Here is a 16,331-nt window from a genome sequence, read left to right as displayed (position 1 = left end):
CCAAATGGGCTGTCCTTGCATCCACCCATTCATTCATAGTCTGAATTTGTGTAGACAACCTCCAAAAGAAGTTGTGTAGACAACTTCTTTTGGAGTACAAAAGAAATTGTACTCCAGCTTAGGCAGGGAAGATAATGGGAAGCAGGATGGATGGTATACCAACAAAATCTGGCTTTGTGGCTTAAAAACAAAAACAAAATCTTAACATTCTGCTTCCAAGAAATGATTTTCTAGTAAGATGGATAACCACAACACCACCTTATTCCTTCTCTGAACTTTATTGTTCAGTACCAAATACAGTACCAAGCTGGGCACATCAGCTTTTCCTGGAGAACATACACAATAATCTCATTCCCATACTCTTCTGACATTTAGATTCTCATCAATCCTAAATATCTCTTTTCTCTTAAACCACACCATATTAGCGTTCTGGGGCTTCTTTCAACAACCTTTTATTCCAGAAACAAATCCCCTACAAAATCTGCAGCATAATTAACCTATTTTATTTTATTCCAAGAAAAATACAATGGAAGCCAAAATGCAGAATGAAATATTAAAGAATGACCATGTGCTCTTTAAAGTCCCCATTGGTTTTCATTTTCTGAGAAGACTTTTGTTTTATGAAAGACCTCTCAACATGGTTAAAATGTTGGACTAGGACCATAGAGGATCAGGTTTAAGGCCATTTGCTACAGAAATTCATTGAGTGATTTGGGCCATTTATTTTCTTTCAACTCAGCATACCCCATAAGATTGCCATTGTGGAGAAAAAATGAAGAAGTTATTTCTGAAGGCCATCTACATTGGCTGTCACCAGAGACCTTTCAGAAGTTTTCTAGAAAAGCTTTTGCTTATTCACTTGTCCTGACTGTTAATCTTACGACTTTCAGCCATATAGAAATATATGGCTTCAACTTTCTTTTGTTTGGCTTTCAAGACATTGTGAAAAAGATTTCCCTATTTAATACCAAAGGCAAGGCTGATAAGGTTGTCATTACAGATGTGAGATTTCAGTATTAAACCATGATTTCTTGGTTTGCACATAATGAGAAATTTTGAATCAACAAAGGGAAGAAGCTTAAGAAGACAGTGAAGGAAGGGGGGAAATTGTAATCCGACTCAATAGTTATTCTTAGTTTTATTGTAAATTAGACGGAGACTGTAATGCTTAAATTGGCCCCATGTCTTCTTATCAAGCCAACAGATTTGTTTACAGTACTAAAAAATAGTTGTGTCATAGAATATGCACAGAAACAACATAAGACATATCTTCATGTTGTAATTAAAATTACTTATCTTTGGCAGGAGTGCATATCTAGTAGTTTTGAGAGGTTTTCAAAAATATCTTCCTTTAGTTTTCTTTATAAATTTATACAGTTGCTAAAAAAAATAAACAAATGAATAGTCTTTTGTGTAAAAATCAAAATTAGAATGCCTAATTAGCAGAACTTTTGACCTCAGTGCATTTAACCATTTCCGTATTGCTGCCAAGAAAATTAAGTGCATGTGTCCATATAACGTCAGCAATGGAGCGTGATTTTTTTTTTTTTTTAGGGCTATGCAAATCCTTCAAAAACATGTTATGGAAACAGCAAGATTCTTTTAAAATAGCTACCAGTGTCATCCATGAGGGAGTCAGAAAAGTGAAGATGATAGGCGGGAGTTATGCATCAAAGTCCAGCTCCTTTTTAATATGCTTGTGACATATATAAAAAAGGGGGACAGTGCTATGATTGCACATATCCTTGCCCCATCCCTATTACCCACAAATTTATCTTGTTTCTATGGCTGCTTCCAAAACCTGTTTCTGTATCTTTCCTTATTTGAATTCTAGATTGTAATCTTCTCAGAGCACAGATCTGTTTGCCTGGGCTATATAAATTACCAAATATCCTATTAATAATTTTTACTGTGTTATATATTGAGAGCAACACATGATATAATTCTCTGAAAAAAACATTAAATACAGTATTTTGTTATTATTTATCAGACGCCAAGAACCAAAGAAGTCATATAGAATTACTTCAGAACAGTTTCGTTTATTGTTCCTCACCTATAGACAGAAATCTTACAGAATAACGGAGTTGGAAGGGACCTTGGAGGTCTTCCAGTTCAACCTCCTGCTCAGGTAGGAAACCCTATACCATATCAGACAAATGGTTGTCCAATCTCTTCTAGTGTTGGATTTGTCAAAGTAAAGCAACTATTTATATCATTAAAGATATATTCTGAGAATTGCTAGAGAGGACCCATCTTAATTCTGTTTCTTCCAACTAAACTTCATGGCCCCTTTTGGTTCTCTGGAATGCAGCCCCTCCCTCCTGGGAATCCAGACAACATTCCATCACATCATTATTGTTATGAATCACAACAAGTTACAAAGACAGCAGGAGTGGGTTCTACTTATCTTAACTACCGGTTTGCAACGGGATCACGCGTGCTTTGTTCGCGCATGCACCTTGCTACTGTGCATGCGCAGAAGCTTCTGATGACGTCAGAGTCAGTGGGCGGAGCCTCCCGCCAGTTTTACTACCGGTCCCGCCAGTTTTACTACCGGTTCTATAGAACCGGTCCGAACTGGGGGCAACCCACCACTGAAAGACAGTCTGAAAAATATTAATTGAGGATACACTGTACTTCCCTTCATCTATGTGTCTATTTCACCCATAGAAAGTAAGGCTCCTCTGGAGATTCTTTCTTGACAAGCAATAGGAAGCCACTACTATAAAAATAGAACATTCGAGATCTTTCTCAGATACAATGCCTTGCCATTCACCTAGAGCCAATATCATTGGTTTTCTCTCTTGTTAGTAGATGAAAAACAGAGACTTGGTGACAAAACATGCTATTTATAAAATAGAAAAGTCCACTTCCCTTCTGTGCTGATCAATGTGAGCGCTTATGAGATACGAATCATTTAGATTCCACTTTTCTTATCAATACAAAACACACACACACACACACACACACACACACACACACTTGACAAAATATCTTCTCGGTTGATGACTCATAGCTGAATGTGTGGAATGTCCCAACAAATGCTAGGAGTTGAAGTCCATTCCTCTGAAAGTTACTGAAGTTGAAAAGTAAACTGTCCCAACAGACAGCATCTTGCCTGATTTTATTTGGAAGTTTGATTGGTTGAATAATGTATTCACACAGAGAGAACTTACTACTTCATACTACATCAAAAGGAGGTGTGGTTTGGATGTGTGAATTAGTTTCTGTCTGATTACAGATTCACATTAATTTCCATTTATTTATTTATTATTTATTTATTGGTTCGATTTATATGCCGCCCTTTTCCAGACACTCAGGGCGGCTTACAATGTGTTAAGCAATAGCCTTCATACTTTTGTATATACCTGCTTAGTAGGGCTTTCGCACCCCCCCCCAAGCGGTGTTCTTTTTTATACAAAGTCAGCTTATTGCCCCCACAAACCAGGTCCTCATTTTACCTACCTTGAAAGGATGGAAGGCTGAGTCAATCTTGAGCCTGGTGAGATTTGAACTTGCAGTAATTGCAGGCAGCTGGTGTTACTTAAAGCACTTAACAGTGCTTTAGTCTGCTGCGCCACCAAGGCTCTTGGTGGCACAGATAATGCTTCCATTAATGTAGATAGAGATTAAGTCAGCTATAAAACAATAAGTTAAAATCCATTGAACAACATATTGTACATACTAATAATTATGAAATGGACTAGTACGTTAATGGGTGAGTCACATGGTCTTAATAACTTTCAGATTTCAGCATATTAGTACCCAAGAGAAAATGTTTAGGACTGGTTTGTAAAAGTATTAATTCTCTGTACCGTGATGGTCTCCACCTTCAAACCTGATAGAATGGAGGCAGTGCCATATTGCAGACAAGTTGATTGATACCGAATTTCCTTCAAGATAATTAGATGCTAATGTCATCATTTTCCCAGAATGAAATGAATGTCACTTCATAACACTGCTGTGTAATACTAATTTCAGAGGGACTGTAATGTTACCTTGAAATTTGCTCAAGATAATGATGATCCAATTGCGGAGTCGCTCTGATGTTTAGATGTTCAGCTCTGAAATGGGAAAAAATAGATTACTCTTTTTAAAACACAAACTGGTTAGTAATTGAAGATGATCTTCTATAAGAAAAAAAAACCTTAGATATTAAGGAAAAACAAGTGAGTAAAACATCTTACATTATTTGGTTATGACCCTTCGTTCAGAAATAAACAGAAGCTCAAAAATTGTGACAAAGGTCTGTGCATTAGAGATGGTGCAGAAAATCCAGCAAATATTAAAGTATTGTATATGATGGTATAATTATTTCAATTAAATCAATGCAAGTTGATATCAATTAGTTTATACATTAGTTTATAACTTGGCTATGAAAATTGGTTTAATAAATAAATAATAAATGCATTTAAAACTGCCAAACATTGGTTGGAAAGTGATCAATATCATTTGAATATTTTTTTTTTGTTTTCTTCAAAAAAAGCATAGTGAATAGGGGGTAGCCAGCAATTCGAATCTAACATTTTGTCTGTGCCTTTAATGTTCTTTTCCTTTAATTGTAGCCTTTAGTTCCTTATGGTACCCTCTACTGTCCAAACTTCAAAGTTCCGTCCTATTACTTTTTTAAAGAATTCAAAACAAATGTATTTTCCCATGAGAAATATTTTTACAATTAATTTCAAAAACTTATTTAAAATCCATCTAGTGTTTCTCAAGCTTGACAGTTTGAAGATATGTGGACTTCAACTTCCAGAATTCCATAGCCAGCTATGTTATGCTATGTTGGCTGGGCAATTCTGGGAGTTGAAGTCCACACAATTTCAAATGGCTAAGATTGAGAAACACTGATCTAGACCATTAATCTATTTGTAACTTTCGAAACTCAACATTCTAATCACATTTTTGCTGTTTATTAAAAAATAAATTTTAAAAAATCCTTAAAATTGTTTAAAGCCTCTTAGCAAAAGGATTGAAGGAACTCACCCAATGATATGAAGTATATAAACCCAGTGTCCATAAATATTTGGGCAAAGATGAAATTCCCTCATCATCCAGAATTCTAAACTTGCCAGAGACCTTGTCTTGTGGTCTCCTCAGGCGAAGCAAATGTCTGGAGCACTTGTGAGTGATCCCCAATCCTCTCCTTGTCTAGAGAGGAATCCCAAGAGTCAAACCATTCACTAGTTCTTCATTCTGTCACAGCTATTCGCTCCTCTCTCAGCACAATCATCTTCGGTTCACATTTTTTTCACCAACTTCTTCCATTTTCAACCAACCAATCATTTTTTTCCTTCCAGATTCTCCATTCTGTCTCTTCTCTTCAACTTATTTTTAAGGCCCCTCACCATACCTTAATCAATCTGTTATTTGGTGTCATTTGACTTTATCCTTTAGACTTTTTTGTTTGCTTTTGAATTGCTGCTAAATTTGAAGTTACTTTTAGCCCACCAATTATTGTGCATGGATGCTGCCATTTTAAGCCATCTGAATTTGCTACTAGCATATTGAATTGCCATGTTATATATATTGAACAAAAGTGTACATAGACGTCTTCACGCTAAACTTTTAAAAAATCTCTATTAAGCCACTGAGACCACCTAAAATCATCAATAAGTATAGATAAAAAGCTATGGTCATTTCCTACAATGCATTAATCTTTTCTGATTTTTATAAAAGACAATAATCAAAATCTGGGCTCATTAACTACTCCAAAACAAACAAAACCTTTTCCTCTCAGCTAGATTCTAGCTAGTAACCTGGACCTCTGCTTCACCATAATCGAAGAAAACACTCAAAATATAATGGAGTAAAGAATAAAATTGCTAAAGAGAAAAAAAAAACATGTTCCAAAAATGTGTTCAACGTAGGCATCTCAATGTTCCACAAGCTTATCATATTTCAGGAGGAAATCATTCCCCATGTAAGGAGATGCAGGTAATGTTGATGACCTGCTGTTGTCTTCTATTCAGTAAAGCCAAGACATGAAAATTATTAAATGAACTCCAGTGATCTGTTACTTTAACAGGAGAGATCCTTGCAATAAGATCAACACACAAAGCTGGGTGGTTTTCCCCTCCCTGTGAATGTGTCTCTTTTTCGGATCCTGGTATCTGTCTTTAAAATTTAGTCCCTGAATACTTTCAAGGACAAGCAAAACAAGGTGTCAGTAAATAAACGTCCCTACGGTTTGTGAGACACAAGCCCATATGTTTGATGCTGAAATGTTTTCTATTGGGAACTCTATGGAAACCGGATTCTTGAGAATTAGATGATTTCATGCCTCATAAGTTTAATACTAACTGGCAGAAATCAAAAGGAATTAGCTTTTTTTTTCTTTCATGCACAACTGTGTCAGAAGTGAAACGGCCCACTGTTGTGCCAAACGCTAATTTTAAGAAGCAAAAAGGGAGAGAAGTCATAAGCTCTTGGTACTTCTATTGAACTTCAAGCAATGATTCTGTTGTGTGCTGCAGTGGAGGTTTATGTAGCGTGCAGAGGGGAAACAATGATTCCTCACTCCAAGGAGAAAAATAAAAAAGCTTTATAAAAAAAAAAGACTTGAAAACATTTCTAAAAAGGCTAACCATAGTAATTGTCATAAAACTTATACAGAAATGCTTCATTGACTGTTCAAGGTTCTTTTTATGGGTTATCGGAGTTCATGCTTTATTCAACTAGAGTTAAACTTCAGATTTGGTTGACTTGTGAACTAGATGAAAAACAATTATGCTACCCTAAATTAACAACAAGGAAGCATATCAATGTATACATTGATGTATTAAAATGTACACACATAACCACATTTAAAAATCATGCTAATACTTTCAAATTGATAGATGAGGGCAGAGGGGAGGAAAACAACTGCAAATGGACATTATAAACAGAATTCCAAAACCTTTGCATATAGATCAAAGGTTTTCTTATTTGCCTCTTTGTTAAAAATAACTAACTCTGATGTTGACAATCTATACGTCTGTCATCTGTTGCTGAAAACCAGGAGTCGGTTTCTCCTTCTATTGAAGTGGTCTTTTAGCTATCACTTACTGTATGTTGAATCAAAACAAAGTTCTATTGAAGAGGGAGTCAAGCTATTCTCCAAAGCACCTGAAGGCAGGACAAGAAGCAATGGGTGAAAATTAATCAAGAAGAAAAGCAACCTAGAACTAAAGAGAAATTTCCTGATAGTTGGAATAATTAATCAGCGGAACAATTTGCCTCCAGAAGTTGTGAATGCTCCAACACTGGAGGTTTTTAAGAAGAGATTGGACAACCATTTGTCTGAAATAGTATAGGGCAGAGGTGAAATGCTCCCGGTTTGGACCGGATCGCCTGATCCAGTAGCGATGTGGCGGGTGGTTCAGAGAACCAATAGCAAAAATCCCTGTGGTTCCCCGACCATGCCCAGCTGAGCCGCACGATCATCAGAGGCTTTTTTTTTTTTACTTTTAAAAGCATTTTTTCTATTTATTTATTTATTTCTATGTGACTAATAAATATTTGTACAACCTCTTCCGATGAAAAAATGCTTTTAAAAGTAAAAAAAAAAAAAAAAGGCTCTGATGATCGCGCGGCTCAGCTGGGATTGTCAGAGGCTTTTCAAAGCATTTTTTTCTGCAACCTCTTGGCCGAAGAGGTGGTAAAAAAAATGCTTTGAAAAGTCTCTGACGATCCCAGCTGAGTTGCCTGATCGGCAGAATCTTTTCAAAGCATTAGAACAAATGCTTTGAAAAGTTTTTTTTTTTAAAAAAAAGTTGGCCACGCCCACCCAGTCACATTACCCTACACACACACCAAGCCACACCCACAGAACCGGTAGTAACAAATTTTACATTTCACCCCTGGTATAGGGGGTTGGACTAGAAGACCTCCAATATCTCTTCCAACTCTGGTATTCTGAAGCTGACTGAATCTAATGAGCCCAATTCTGAATAAAGTTCTTCACAAGGAGGGTGATGTCCAAAAAGGACCAGGGTTTTGATTGTTTTATTGCCATCTTGATTTTTTTTTTTAAACTAATGAGCGGCCTTTCATTAGTGATTGAAGAATGTACAGGCTCACATTAATGTATTTCATTATATACAAAGAGACAAATGTGTTATATATAAAATCCTGGAGGGGTGTCTATGTGTTACGATCAGGAGTGGGATTCAGCCGGTTTGGGAGAACCGGATGTTAATTTTACTTTTTTTTTTTTTTTAAATTTGATTTTATTATAACATATAGTGATACAATCGGTACATTTTCGGTTCATTGGTGCAATTATATACATATATACATCTACATACATTATTGCTTGTCTTTTATTAATATTGTTTCTTGAAGCTAGATTTAATTTCGAACACTTAAAAATAATAGTGCTCAACTCTCTAAGACTAAATCTAATACTATTCATATAGATTTTGTTAATTAATTAAAATTTAATCTCTATTACCTTCTTTATTTCTTTCCCCCATCCATTCGTACCACATGTCCCACACGCTATAAAATTCTGAATCTTCTCTGTCATTAATTTCTGAAGTCAATTTGTTCATTTCGGCGCACTCCAATATTTTTCCAATAACATGTTCTTGAGGTGGTATTTGTTTTTATGTCCAATACTGGGCAAAGGAAATTCTAGTGGCTGTCAGAATATGTATAATTAAATACTTTTTCTTTTTTGCATATTCAGTTTTCAAAATTCCCAGGAGAAAAGCTTTTGGGTCAAAATCAAAATTTTCTTTTATTATTTCTCTAATCCGGATGTTAATTTTACATTTGGCTCGCTGAATGGGTAGTTGCAAGGTCTGGCTGCCCCCACCCACCCTGCCCGGCCCCTCCCAGGAGTCTCCAAGTGGCCTATTTTAGATGCCAAGTAAGTGCAGCACCCGTGCAGAGGTTCTGGGAGGGTGAAAACAGCCTCCTCCAGGCTCTGAAGGGCCTCTGGAGGCTGGAATCAGGCCCATTTCCAGACTTCTGGAACTTCTAGGAGGCCCGTTTTTCACCCTCCCAGAACCTCTGCGTGGGTGCTGCTCAAGGAAAGCCTCCGGAGCCTAGGGAGGGTGAAAACACCCCTCCCCACCATGGTGCAGGAGGCAGAGTAGGCCACGTCCACCATGGCCACACCCATCCAGGAACTGGGCAGAGAACTGTTTGCTAAAATTTTTGAATCCCACCCCTGGTTATGAATACAACTTGAATGTTTACATACCATAGTGAATGGTTTTATAAGGATTCTCCAATTCACAGTGCTTCTTCCTGTTTTGCTTTATTGTTTGAAAAAAAAGGAGGAGCGGGAGAAAGGAACACTTTTTAAAGACCAGATTCAACAAAATGTACCAACAGTAGAGACAAAAGAAAGGGCTCTGTTACTTATCATTTATTTATTTATTTATTTATTTATTTATTTATTTATTTATTTATTTATTTATTTATTTATTTATTTATTTATTTATTTGATTTATATGCCGCCCTTCTCCGGAGACTCAGGGCGGCTTACAATGTGTTAAGCAATAGCCTTCATACTTTTGTATATTTTATACAAAGTCAGCTTATTACCCCCACAATCTGGGTCCTCATTTATTGTGGTTGCTGCCATGAAATCAGACCAGAAAAAATCTGCTCTGCTCATGGATGAAAATGCCCTATCTTGCCAGATTTTGGAGGGACTGAAATTCTACCACTCTGATCTTCGGATATGTCAAAGTTGTGAAAGTTGATTTAGCAGCATCTGGAAAGGATCAGGTTCTCACTCTTTGGGGGGAAAAATAACCAGGTGTAAAGCCATTTTCTCTTTTCATTGGGATCAATCATGTAGTTACAACTATTAACTCCGAGGGAGAATCTCAAGGGCATGGCATTTCTTCATCAGCTTAATCCATGCCACAGCAAGCTACAAACCAAACAAGACTGAACAAGCCACAAAATGTATGCTTTGATTGCGTTGGTGATTTATTGTGAATGTCCCAGGCATTTTCTTATTGCACTAATGCAAAGCTACCTTAGCTTCTGAAATCTATGACAAAGATGATACCCGGGAGATGCCTTAGTTCACAGCAGCATTCCCAGTTGCCTACAGCAATGTTGTAAGTGCAAAAACCCTGCCCATCTCTTCACAGTTCTGTCCTAAGTGGGCCCGCAACTCTTGATATTTAAACAAATCAAAGTAGCCATTTGCACATCTTTGCCACTGAACTCCACAGAGTGTTGTGAGATTTGAAAGTCTTCGCTCCAGATCAAGAGAGCAGAGCACACTGGAGAATTGCTTGCATTTCCATCATAGGAGACATTCAAAGAGGGAAACCAAAAGTCAGCTCCGCAGGTAGATGACCTGGTTTGCAGTACAATAGCATCTCAGTACGTGACTGGTATTTAGCTTTGTCACTTATATTTTCAAAAGCAAATCTTTGTATTATTAAACCTTTTGCATTTTTATATACTTTCTTTGGGGAGATAGATAGATGATGTAGACAGACAGACAGACAGACAGACAGACAGACAGACAGAAAGACAGACAGACAGACAGACAGACAGACAGACAGACACACTTTACTATAATTGAGATGCCTCTTGGCTTTTGATATATGATATATAGAGAGATGGTATTTAAAAGTCTTGTTATATTTTCATTTTTTTTTATTCATGTTGTGAAGGTACCTGATGCCTACTGTTCTTTTTATTTAAAGAACTCTTAAAAGGGCAAATACAAATGTTCACTGTTTTCATAGGAAATGCCACTGATCACATGATTCATCCTTCACACACTTAAAAAAAAAGTTATAAATCATTATTTTATTTTTTGTTGGCCTGGATTTTGAATGCACCGAAAGCCTCAAGCCACCTCCTCCGATTTCAGAGTAAGAAAACATTTAAGAAATATAGCCTGGAGACAGCCAAAGATGGAACTAGTTGTCCCAAAATAATTGATAATATTTCATTATTGATTTTTTCTGAATTAATGCTAGGTTGAGAAATGAGTTACAACTTTTTTCATTTTTGAAAAATGTATTTCTTTTCATTTTCATGGTCTGAAAATATTGACAGCTTTCAGCAAGGCAATATATATAAGGAAATGTTCTATTATTCACCTGATCACACTGCCTTATATCACAAAAGTAAGTTTCATTACACCTCCAATGACCTGCTCTCCAAAACATGAACATTGGAAAATGTTTCATTTCTTGCTTCTTTAAGCATATTGTGTTATGTGTTAAGTTATAATAAGACAACAAAAGTACAAGTTCAAACTATTCAGTGAGGCTCAACATAAAGATATCAATCATAATGAGAAGTTGTCACTTTTAGATGTTAGCGATGCACTTTTAGTTATGATGAGAAATTTTTCAGAGATTCACACTATTCGGCACTGTCGCTTTCTTTCCTCCTTGCTAATTGAGGAAAACCATATGGGCGATATCTGAAATGCAATACTTTAATAGAGAATTACCGTATTTTTCGGAGTATAAGACGCACCTTTTTACCCCCCAAAAGGGGGTGAAAATTTATCTGAGTCTTATACACCGAATGTAGCCCTGCCCACCCACTGGCCCCCACCCTTTGGCCTCTGCCTCCTGGCAGTTACCTCCTTGCAAGCAAACAGCAAGAAAAAACAGCCCCATTCAGCTTCAGCATAGGCTAATTAGCACAAGTTGATTAGATTGGCCTCCCAACTCTCAGCTGATTTGCTCTCAGCTGTTTCGCACAGGCTCTTTTGCAAGCTCTTGTTTTGCAAGCTCTTTGCTTGCTGCAAAAAGTGCTGGAGCAGATTTTTTTTCCCCCTAGCTAAAACGAAACTGAAAGTAAAGCAGGCTCTGCTGCAAGGTGACAAAATGAGGCAGGGAGAGAGATTTCTTTTTCTTTTTGCTCACCAAAAAAGGTAGGTACAAACAATGGGAAATTTAGAGAAAAAGAGGAGAGTTCAAGATTTTAAAACACAAAAGAAAAAAAGCTCTATTTAACTAGGGAATTGTAATAATTGAGATGCTATTAATTGTATATTGTATTGAAAGCAGAAATGGTTAAGTTATGGTTTAGAGGAATATATGGGGAAAATTATTTGGTTTATTATTATTGGTAAATATAATTAATTGATTTGTAAGAAATTGGATTGCATGGAAATAATTGGAATATTCATGTTCATATTGATTAATATACAAAAAAGGTAGTTATAACTAATTGATTTATATAAAAATGTTGAACTTGTATTAAACAATTGTAATCTTAAATAATTAACCAATGTGAGGATGGATATAAAAATAGATGACAATGGGAAGGGGTATAATATAGAATAGAAGGGAAAAATTGAATTTGATTAAGATTAGAGATGAGAATGAAGGGTAATATTGGTTTTTTTTAAAAAAATAGATGAGGAATAAATGTGGCAAAAAGGAAATATAGAAATTGTAAATTTAATTGAAATGACTAAACACTGTTTAAATTTGGGAACCAGCCAAATACTCTTTCAAAGAAAATACATTATATGTTTGTATGTGTGCTTGTCTAAAAAATAAAAACTTTTTAAAAAAACAACAACCAAAAAAGGTAGGTGCGTCTTATACTCCAGTGCATCTTATACTCCGAAAAAATACGGTAATTTGAATGGGATCTAAGTGCAAAACTCTGACTTTGGATCCGTTCCACTACTGCTGGACAGCAGCCATGCTGACACAACCTCATTGTGTGCAATGCAATATGTAGCAAAAATGTAGTGTATTCTAAGTGCTCCATTATGTGCAGTAATTCTCACACCATCATTAGACTGACCAGTGTTATTATCTCTGTTTATGGAAGAGTTCCTGGAGCCATTGTTATTTGGCTAAAACTGTTTACTGAATTCATGGATTTGGGTTTGAAAGAAGTGAGATAGAGGTGTCTAAAATTCCATAGTATAGTACATGCTAAAATTAAAAGGTGATTTTCCATTGGCATATGAGCCGTACAGAATTAATGTGCTATAGTGTCAATCTAGAATACTCAGGTTCAAGTCTGTTTTCAACAATGAATCTCATTCTGATTAGTTATTGGTTCACCGAGTTCTTGCTGTGAATGGAATAGTAAACTGGGAAAAGAAAACATAGTACAGAACTTTGAGTTGCTTGGGGCAAAGTTGGGTAAAAACATAAGAATTTGAACAAGAAACTTTTTTTTTTAAAGTTCTTTGTACAACAGAAATTAAGAATGACCTTGTTCAATGTTCAGTAAAAGATTCACTTTAAGTATGTGGACAAACATTAGCCCGGCTACACAAGCTTTTTAGAAATAATCTTTTGTCAAGTAGTTGCAAAATAAGGAAGTTGAGCCACATGAGATGAAGAAGACAAAAGTTATATCATGAAATTAGCCATATATAGACATGCATACAATCCTCGGACTAAGAAAGACTGTCAATAAGACCGAAACTTTAAATCCCAAAGGTGCAAGATTTTCATTCATGCTGTTTGGTGGGAAGTGTGAAAGAGAAAACCAACATTATTAGTAAAGTTGATGCCATTAGCAATTCTCTCACTCTTAGGTGATTTCCATGGGAGAGAGAATGTAGCTACTGCTTGAACTCTTTGTGTCGATAATATTTTCCTGGATAAATTTGTGATCTGGGTGGAAAGTGCTGTTTTATACACAAAGGTGCTTAACAATTAATGCCTCCACCTAGGTAACTTTAGTTGTAATAGGGATATTTTAATAAAACGGAAAACATCAATAATGTGACCCACATATTTCTGTGAAATGCTAAGTTTGACAACAATTTCTCTTTGAGTGATCTGCTGATTGTCCTTAATCAGTTAATCAAACTTTCTCATGTGAAACTCGTACCTTGTTCTCTTTGTTCATGATCACACAAATCAGCTCTTCCTGGTTAATCATTTTTACATTTTTTTGGCTCAGTAACACGTAAGAATCATGTCAATACAGTCATCACAATAAATAACCTACATTTGGTGATGAATATCATTTGGAGGAACTCTTTCAGCAATTAACTCAATCATGGCACATTGCTTAAAGCACACTGATAAGTAGTCATTGCAGGCTTTCATTTCACAAACAATAGCTACACAACCTTTTCTTGACAACAACCTATCAACTGAAGTGGAAAAAAAATAGATACTAAAGAACATTTTAGAGCTTGAAGTGCCTCAGTACTACCATATGTTGACAATTTAAAATACAAGTGGCATTACTTTTAATTCAACTCTTGTGCCTATGTGCGCATAAATTGTAACAAAAAAAGGAATAACCACACACAAAAAGAAAAAGAGGCAAAAATGAAAAAGCACAAAGCATTTTAGAGTTTTCAAACACCATAGTATTAGGTTAAAATTAAGTTTATTAAATAATGACCTATTTAAAAATCTCAAATCATTCTTAAAATCAATACGTGCTTATGAATAACAAAAGCAATAGCACATAAACATGAGATTAAAAATTAAATGTTTTATGACAAAAAATAAGTTTTGGATGTGATACAAACTATATACAGTATAAATCATGTCATGTCTAAGACAGATTCTCTGAATTAAATTGTTGGTCTTGCTTGGTTTTGGGTTTTTTTCATTTGGAAGACAAACAACTTCTCCTGTGAACAAATTCTTAATAGCACTTGGAATAACCAAAACTAATCTGAATCATGGCTATGAACAATTAGAATTATGGATCTAAAATTCAATCAGTCTCAAGGATCTCTTTCATAATCCTACAATCAATTACAATCAGAATAGAGCTGGAAGGTACCATGGAGGTCTTCTAGGACAACTCCCCCCCCCCCAACCAAGAGACCCTACACCGTTTCAGACAAGTGACTATCTAGTCTCTTCTTAAAAACCTTCGGTGATGAAGCACACACAACTTCTAACAGCAAGCTGTTCCACTGGTTAATTGTCCACACTGTTAGGAAGTTTCTCCTTAATTCCAGGTTGCTTCTCTCCTTCATTAGTTTCCGTCCATTGTTTCTTGCCCTGCCCTCTGGTGTTTTGGAAAATAAGTTGATCCACCTCTTCTTTGGGGCAACCTCTCAAATACTGGAATATTGCTATCATTTCCCTCCTAGTCCTTTTTTTTTTTCTAGACTAGCAAACCCAAATCCTACAACCGTTCTTCATATGCTTAGTCTCCAGGCCTTTAATCATCTTACTTGCTCTTCTTTGCACTTTTTCCAAAATCTCAACATTTTTTTTTTTGTAATATAGTAACCAAAACTCGATGCAATATTCAGGTGCAGCCTTAGTAAGGCTTTATAAAGCAGTACTAATATTTTACATGATTTTGATTCTATGCCTGTTTATAGGCATACCAAGGATAGCCTTTTTTGCTGTTGCTGGCTCATATTTTGCTGCTGCTGGCTGCTGGCTCATATTTAAGTGATTGTCCACTAGGACTCCAAGGTCCCTCTCACAGTTACAGTTTTTAAGCCAGGTTTCATCTAATCTGTACTTGTACCAGGGGTGAAATGCTCCCAGTTCGGACCAGATCTCCTGATCCGGTAGCGATGGAGGCAGGTGGTTCAGAGAACCGGTAGCAAAAATCCCTGCCCACCCCTACCCCCCATGCCCAGCTGAGCTGCATTTTCTTTTAAATGCCTCTGACGATCCAAGCTGAGTTCCCTGATCAGCAGAGGCATTTAAAAGAAAAAAAGCCTCTGCAGATCAGGCAACTCAGCTGGGATCATCAGAGCCTTTTGAAAGCATTTTTTTACAATCTCTTCGCCGAACAGGTTGTAGAAAAAATGGTTTTAAAAGTAAAAAAAAAAGGCCAAGCCCACCCAGTCGCATTACCCCCCACCACCAAGCCACACCCACAGAACCGGTAGTAACAAATTTTAGATTTCACCACTGACTTGTACCTTTGCTTTATCCTGCCTAAGTGTAAAACCTTGCTTTTCTCTACATTCTTCTCTACTGAATTACTTTTGATATAGCCAGAATAATATTCACATGTACAAGGTTTTATGTCTTACCCTCAAATATTGATGAAGCAGAAATATAACATCCCTTATGTGGGAATGTTTGTATGGTTGTTTTATTTCTGCAGTCAAATCAGGAGGGGATCTTTTACTTCACTGATCTTTCTACCACATCTTATAATCAAACACTTATTCACTGTGTGGATTGGTTTGAAACTAAAATTATTTGCATTTTATCTGCTGACTTCTCTGAAATTAACAGAAATGTAATGAAGTTTTGTTCATTTGCAGTTGCGGTAAAATATCCAGGTTTGATTTTTGCGTTGGTTATGACAATGAATTTCCATATAGCATGTGTGTGATTATCACTTTGATACTATTACAAGCAGCCCATATGCCTAATCATTTAAATACAGCTTTATGTGGGAAAATAACATTTCAACTTATCAGTATGTTTATA

General features: G+C 36.2%; 1 protein-coding gene across 1 annotated transcript in view; it reads right to left on the bottom strand.

Annotated features, from left to right (window-relative positions):
• Positions 1-4,011: 4,011 nt before the first annotated feature.
• LRRIQ3 (leucine rich repeats and IQ motif containing 3) overlaps positions 4,012-16,331 on the bottom strand; it is a 61,142-nt gene continuing 48,822 nt past the window's right edge. Inside the window, exon 8 of the mRNA XM_070939457.1 lies at positions 4,012-4,064. The gene's annotated coding sequence lies outside the window, so the exon portion shown is untranslated. The remainder of the gene's footprint in view (positions 4,065-16,331) is intronic.

Source organism: Pituophis catenifer, unplaced genomic scaffold, assembly GCF_029215685.1.
Source record: "Pituophis catenifer annectens isolate HBS135680 unplaced genomic scaffold, rPitCat1.0.hap2 SCAF_3, whole genome shotgun sequence".
Classification (NCBI taxonomy): Eukaryota; Metazoa; Chordata; class Lepidosauria; order Squamata; family Colubridae; genus Pituophis; species Pituophis catenifer.
The sequence above is the reverse complement of the archived record's forward strand: the minus strand, read 5'-3'. Positions and strand labels throughout refer to the sequence as shown.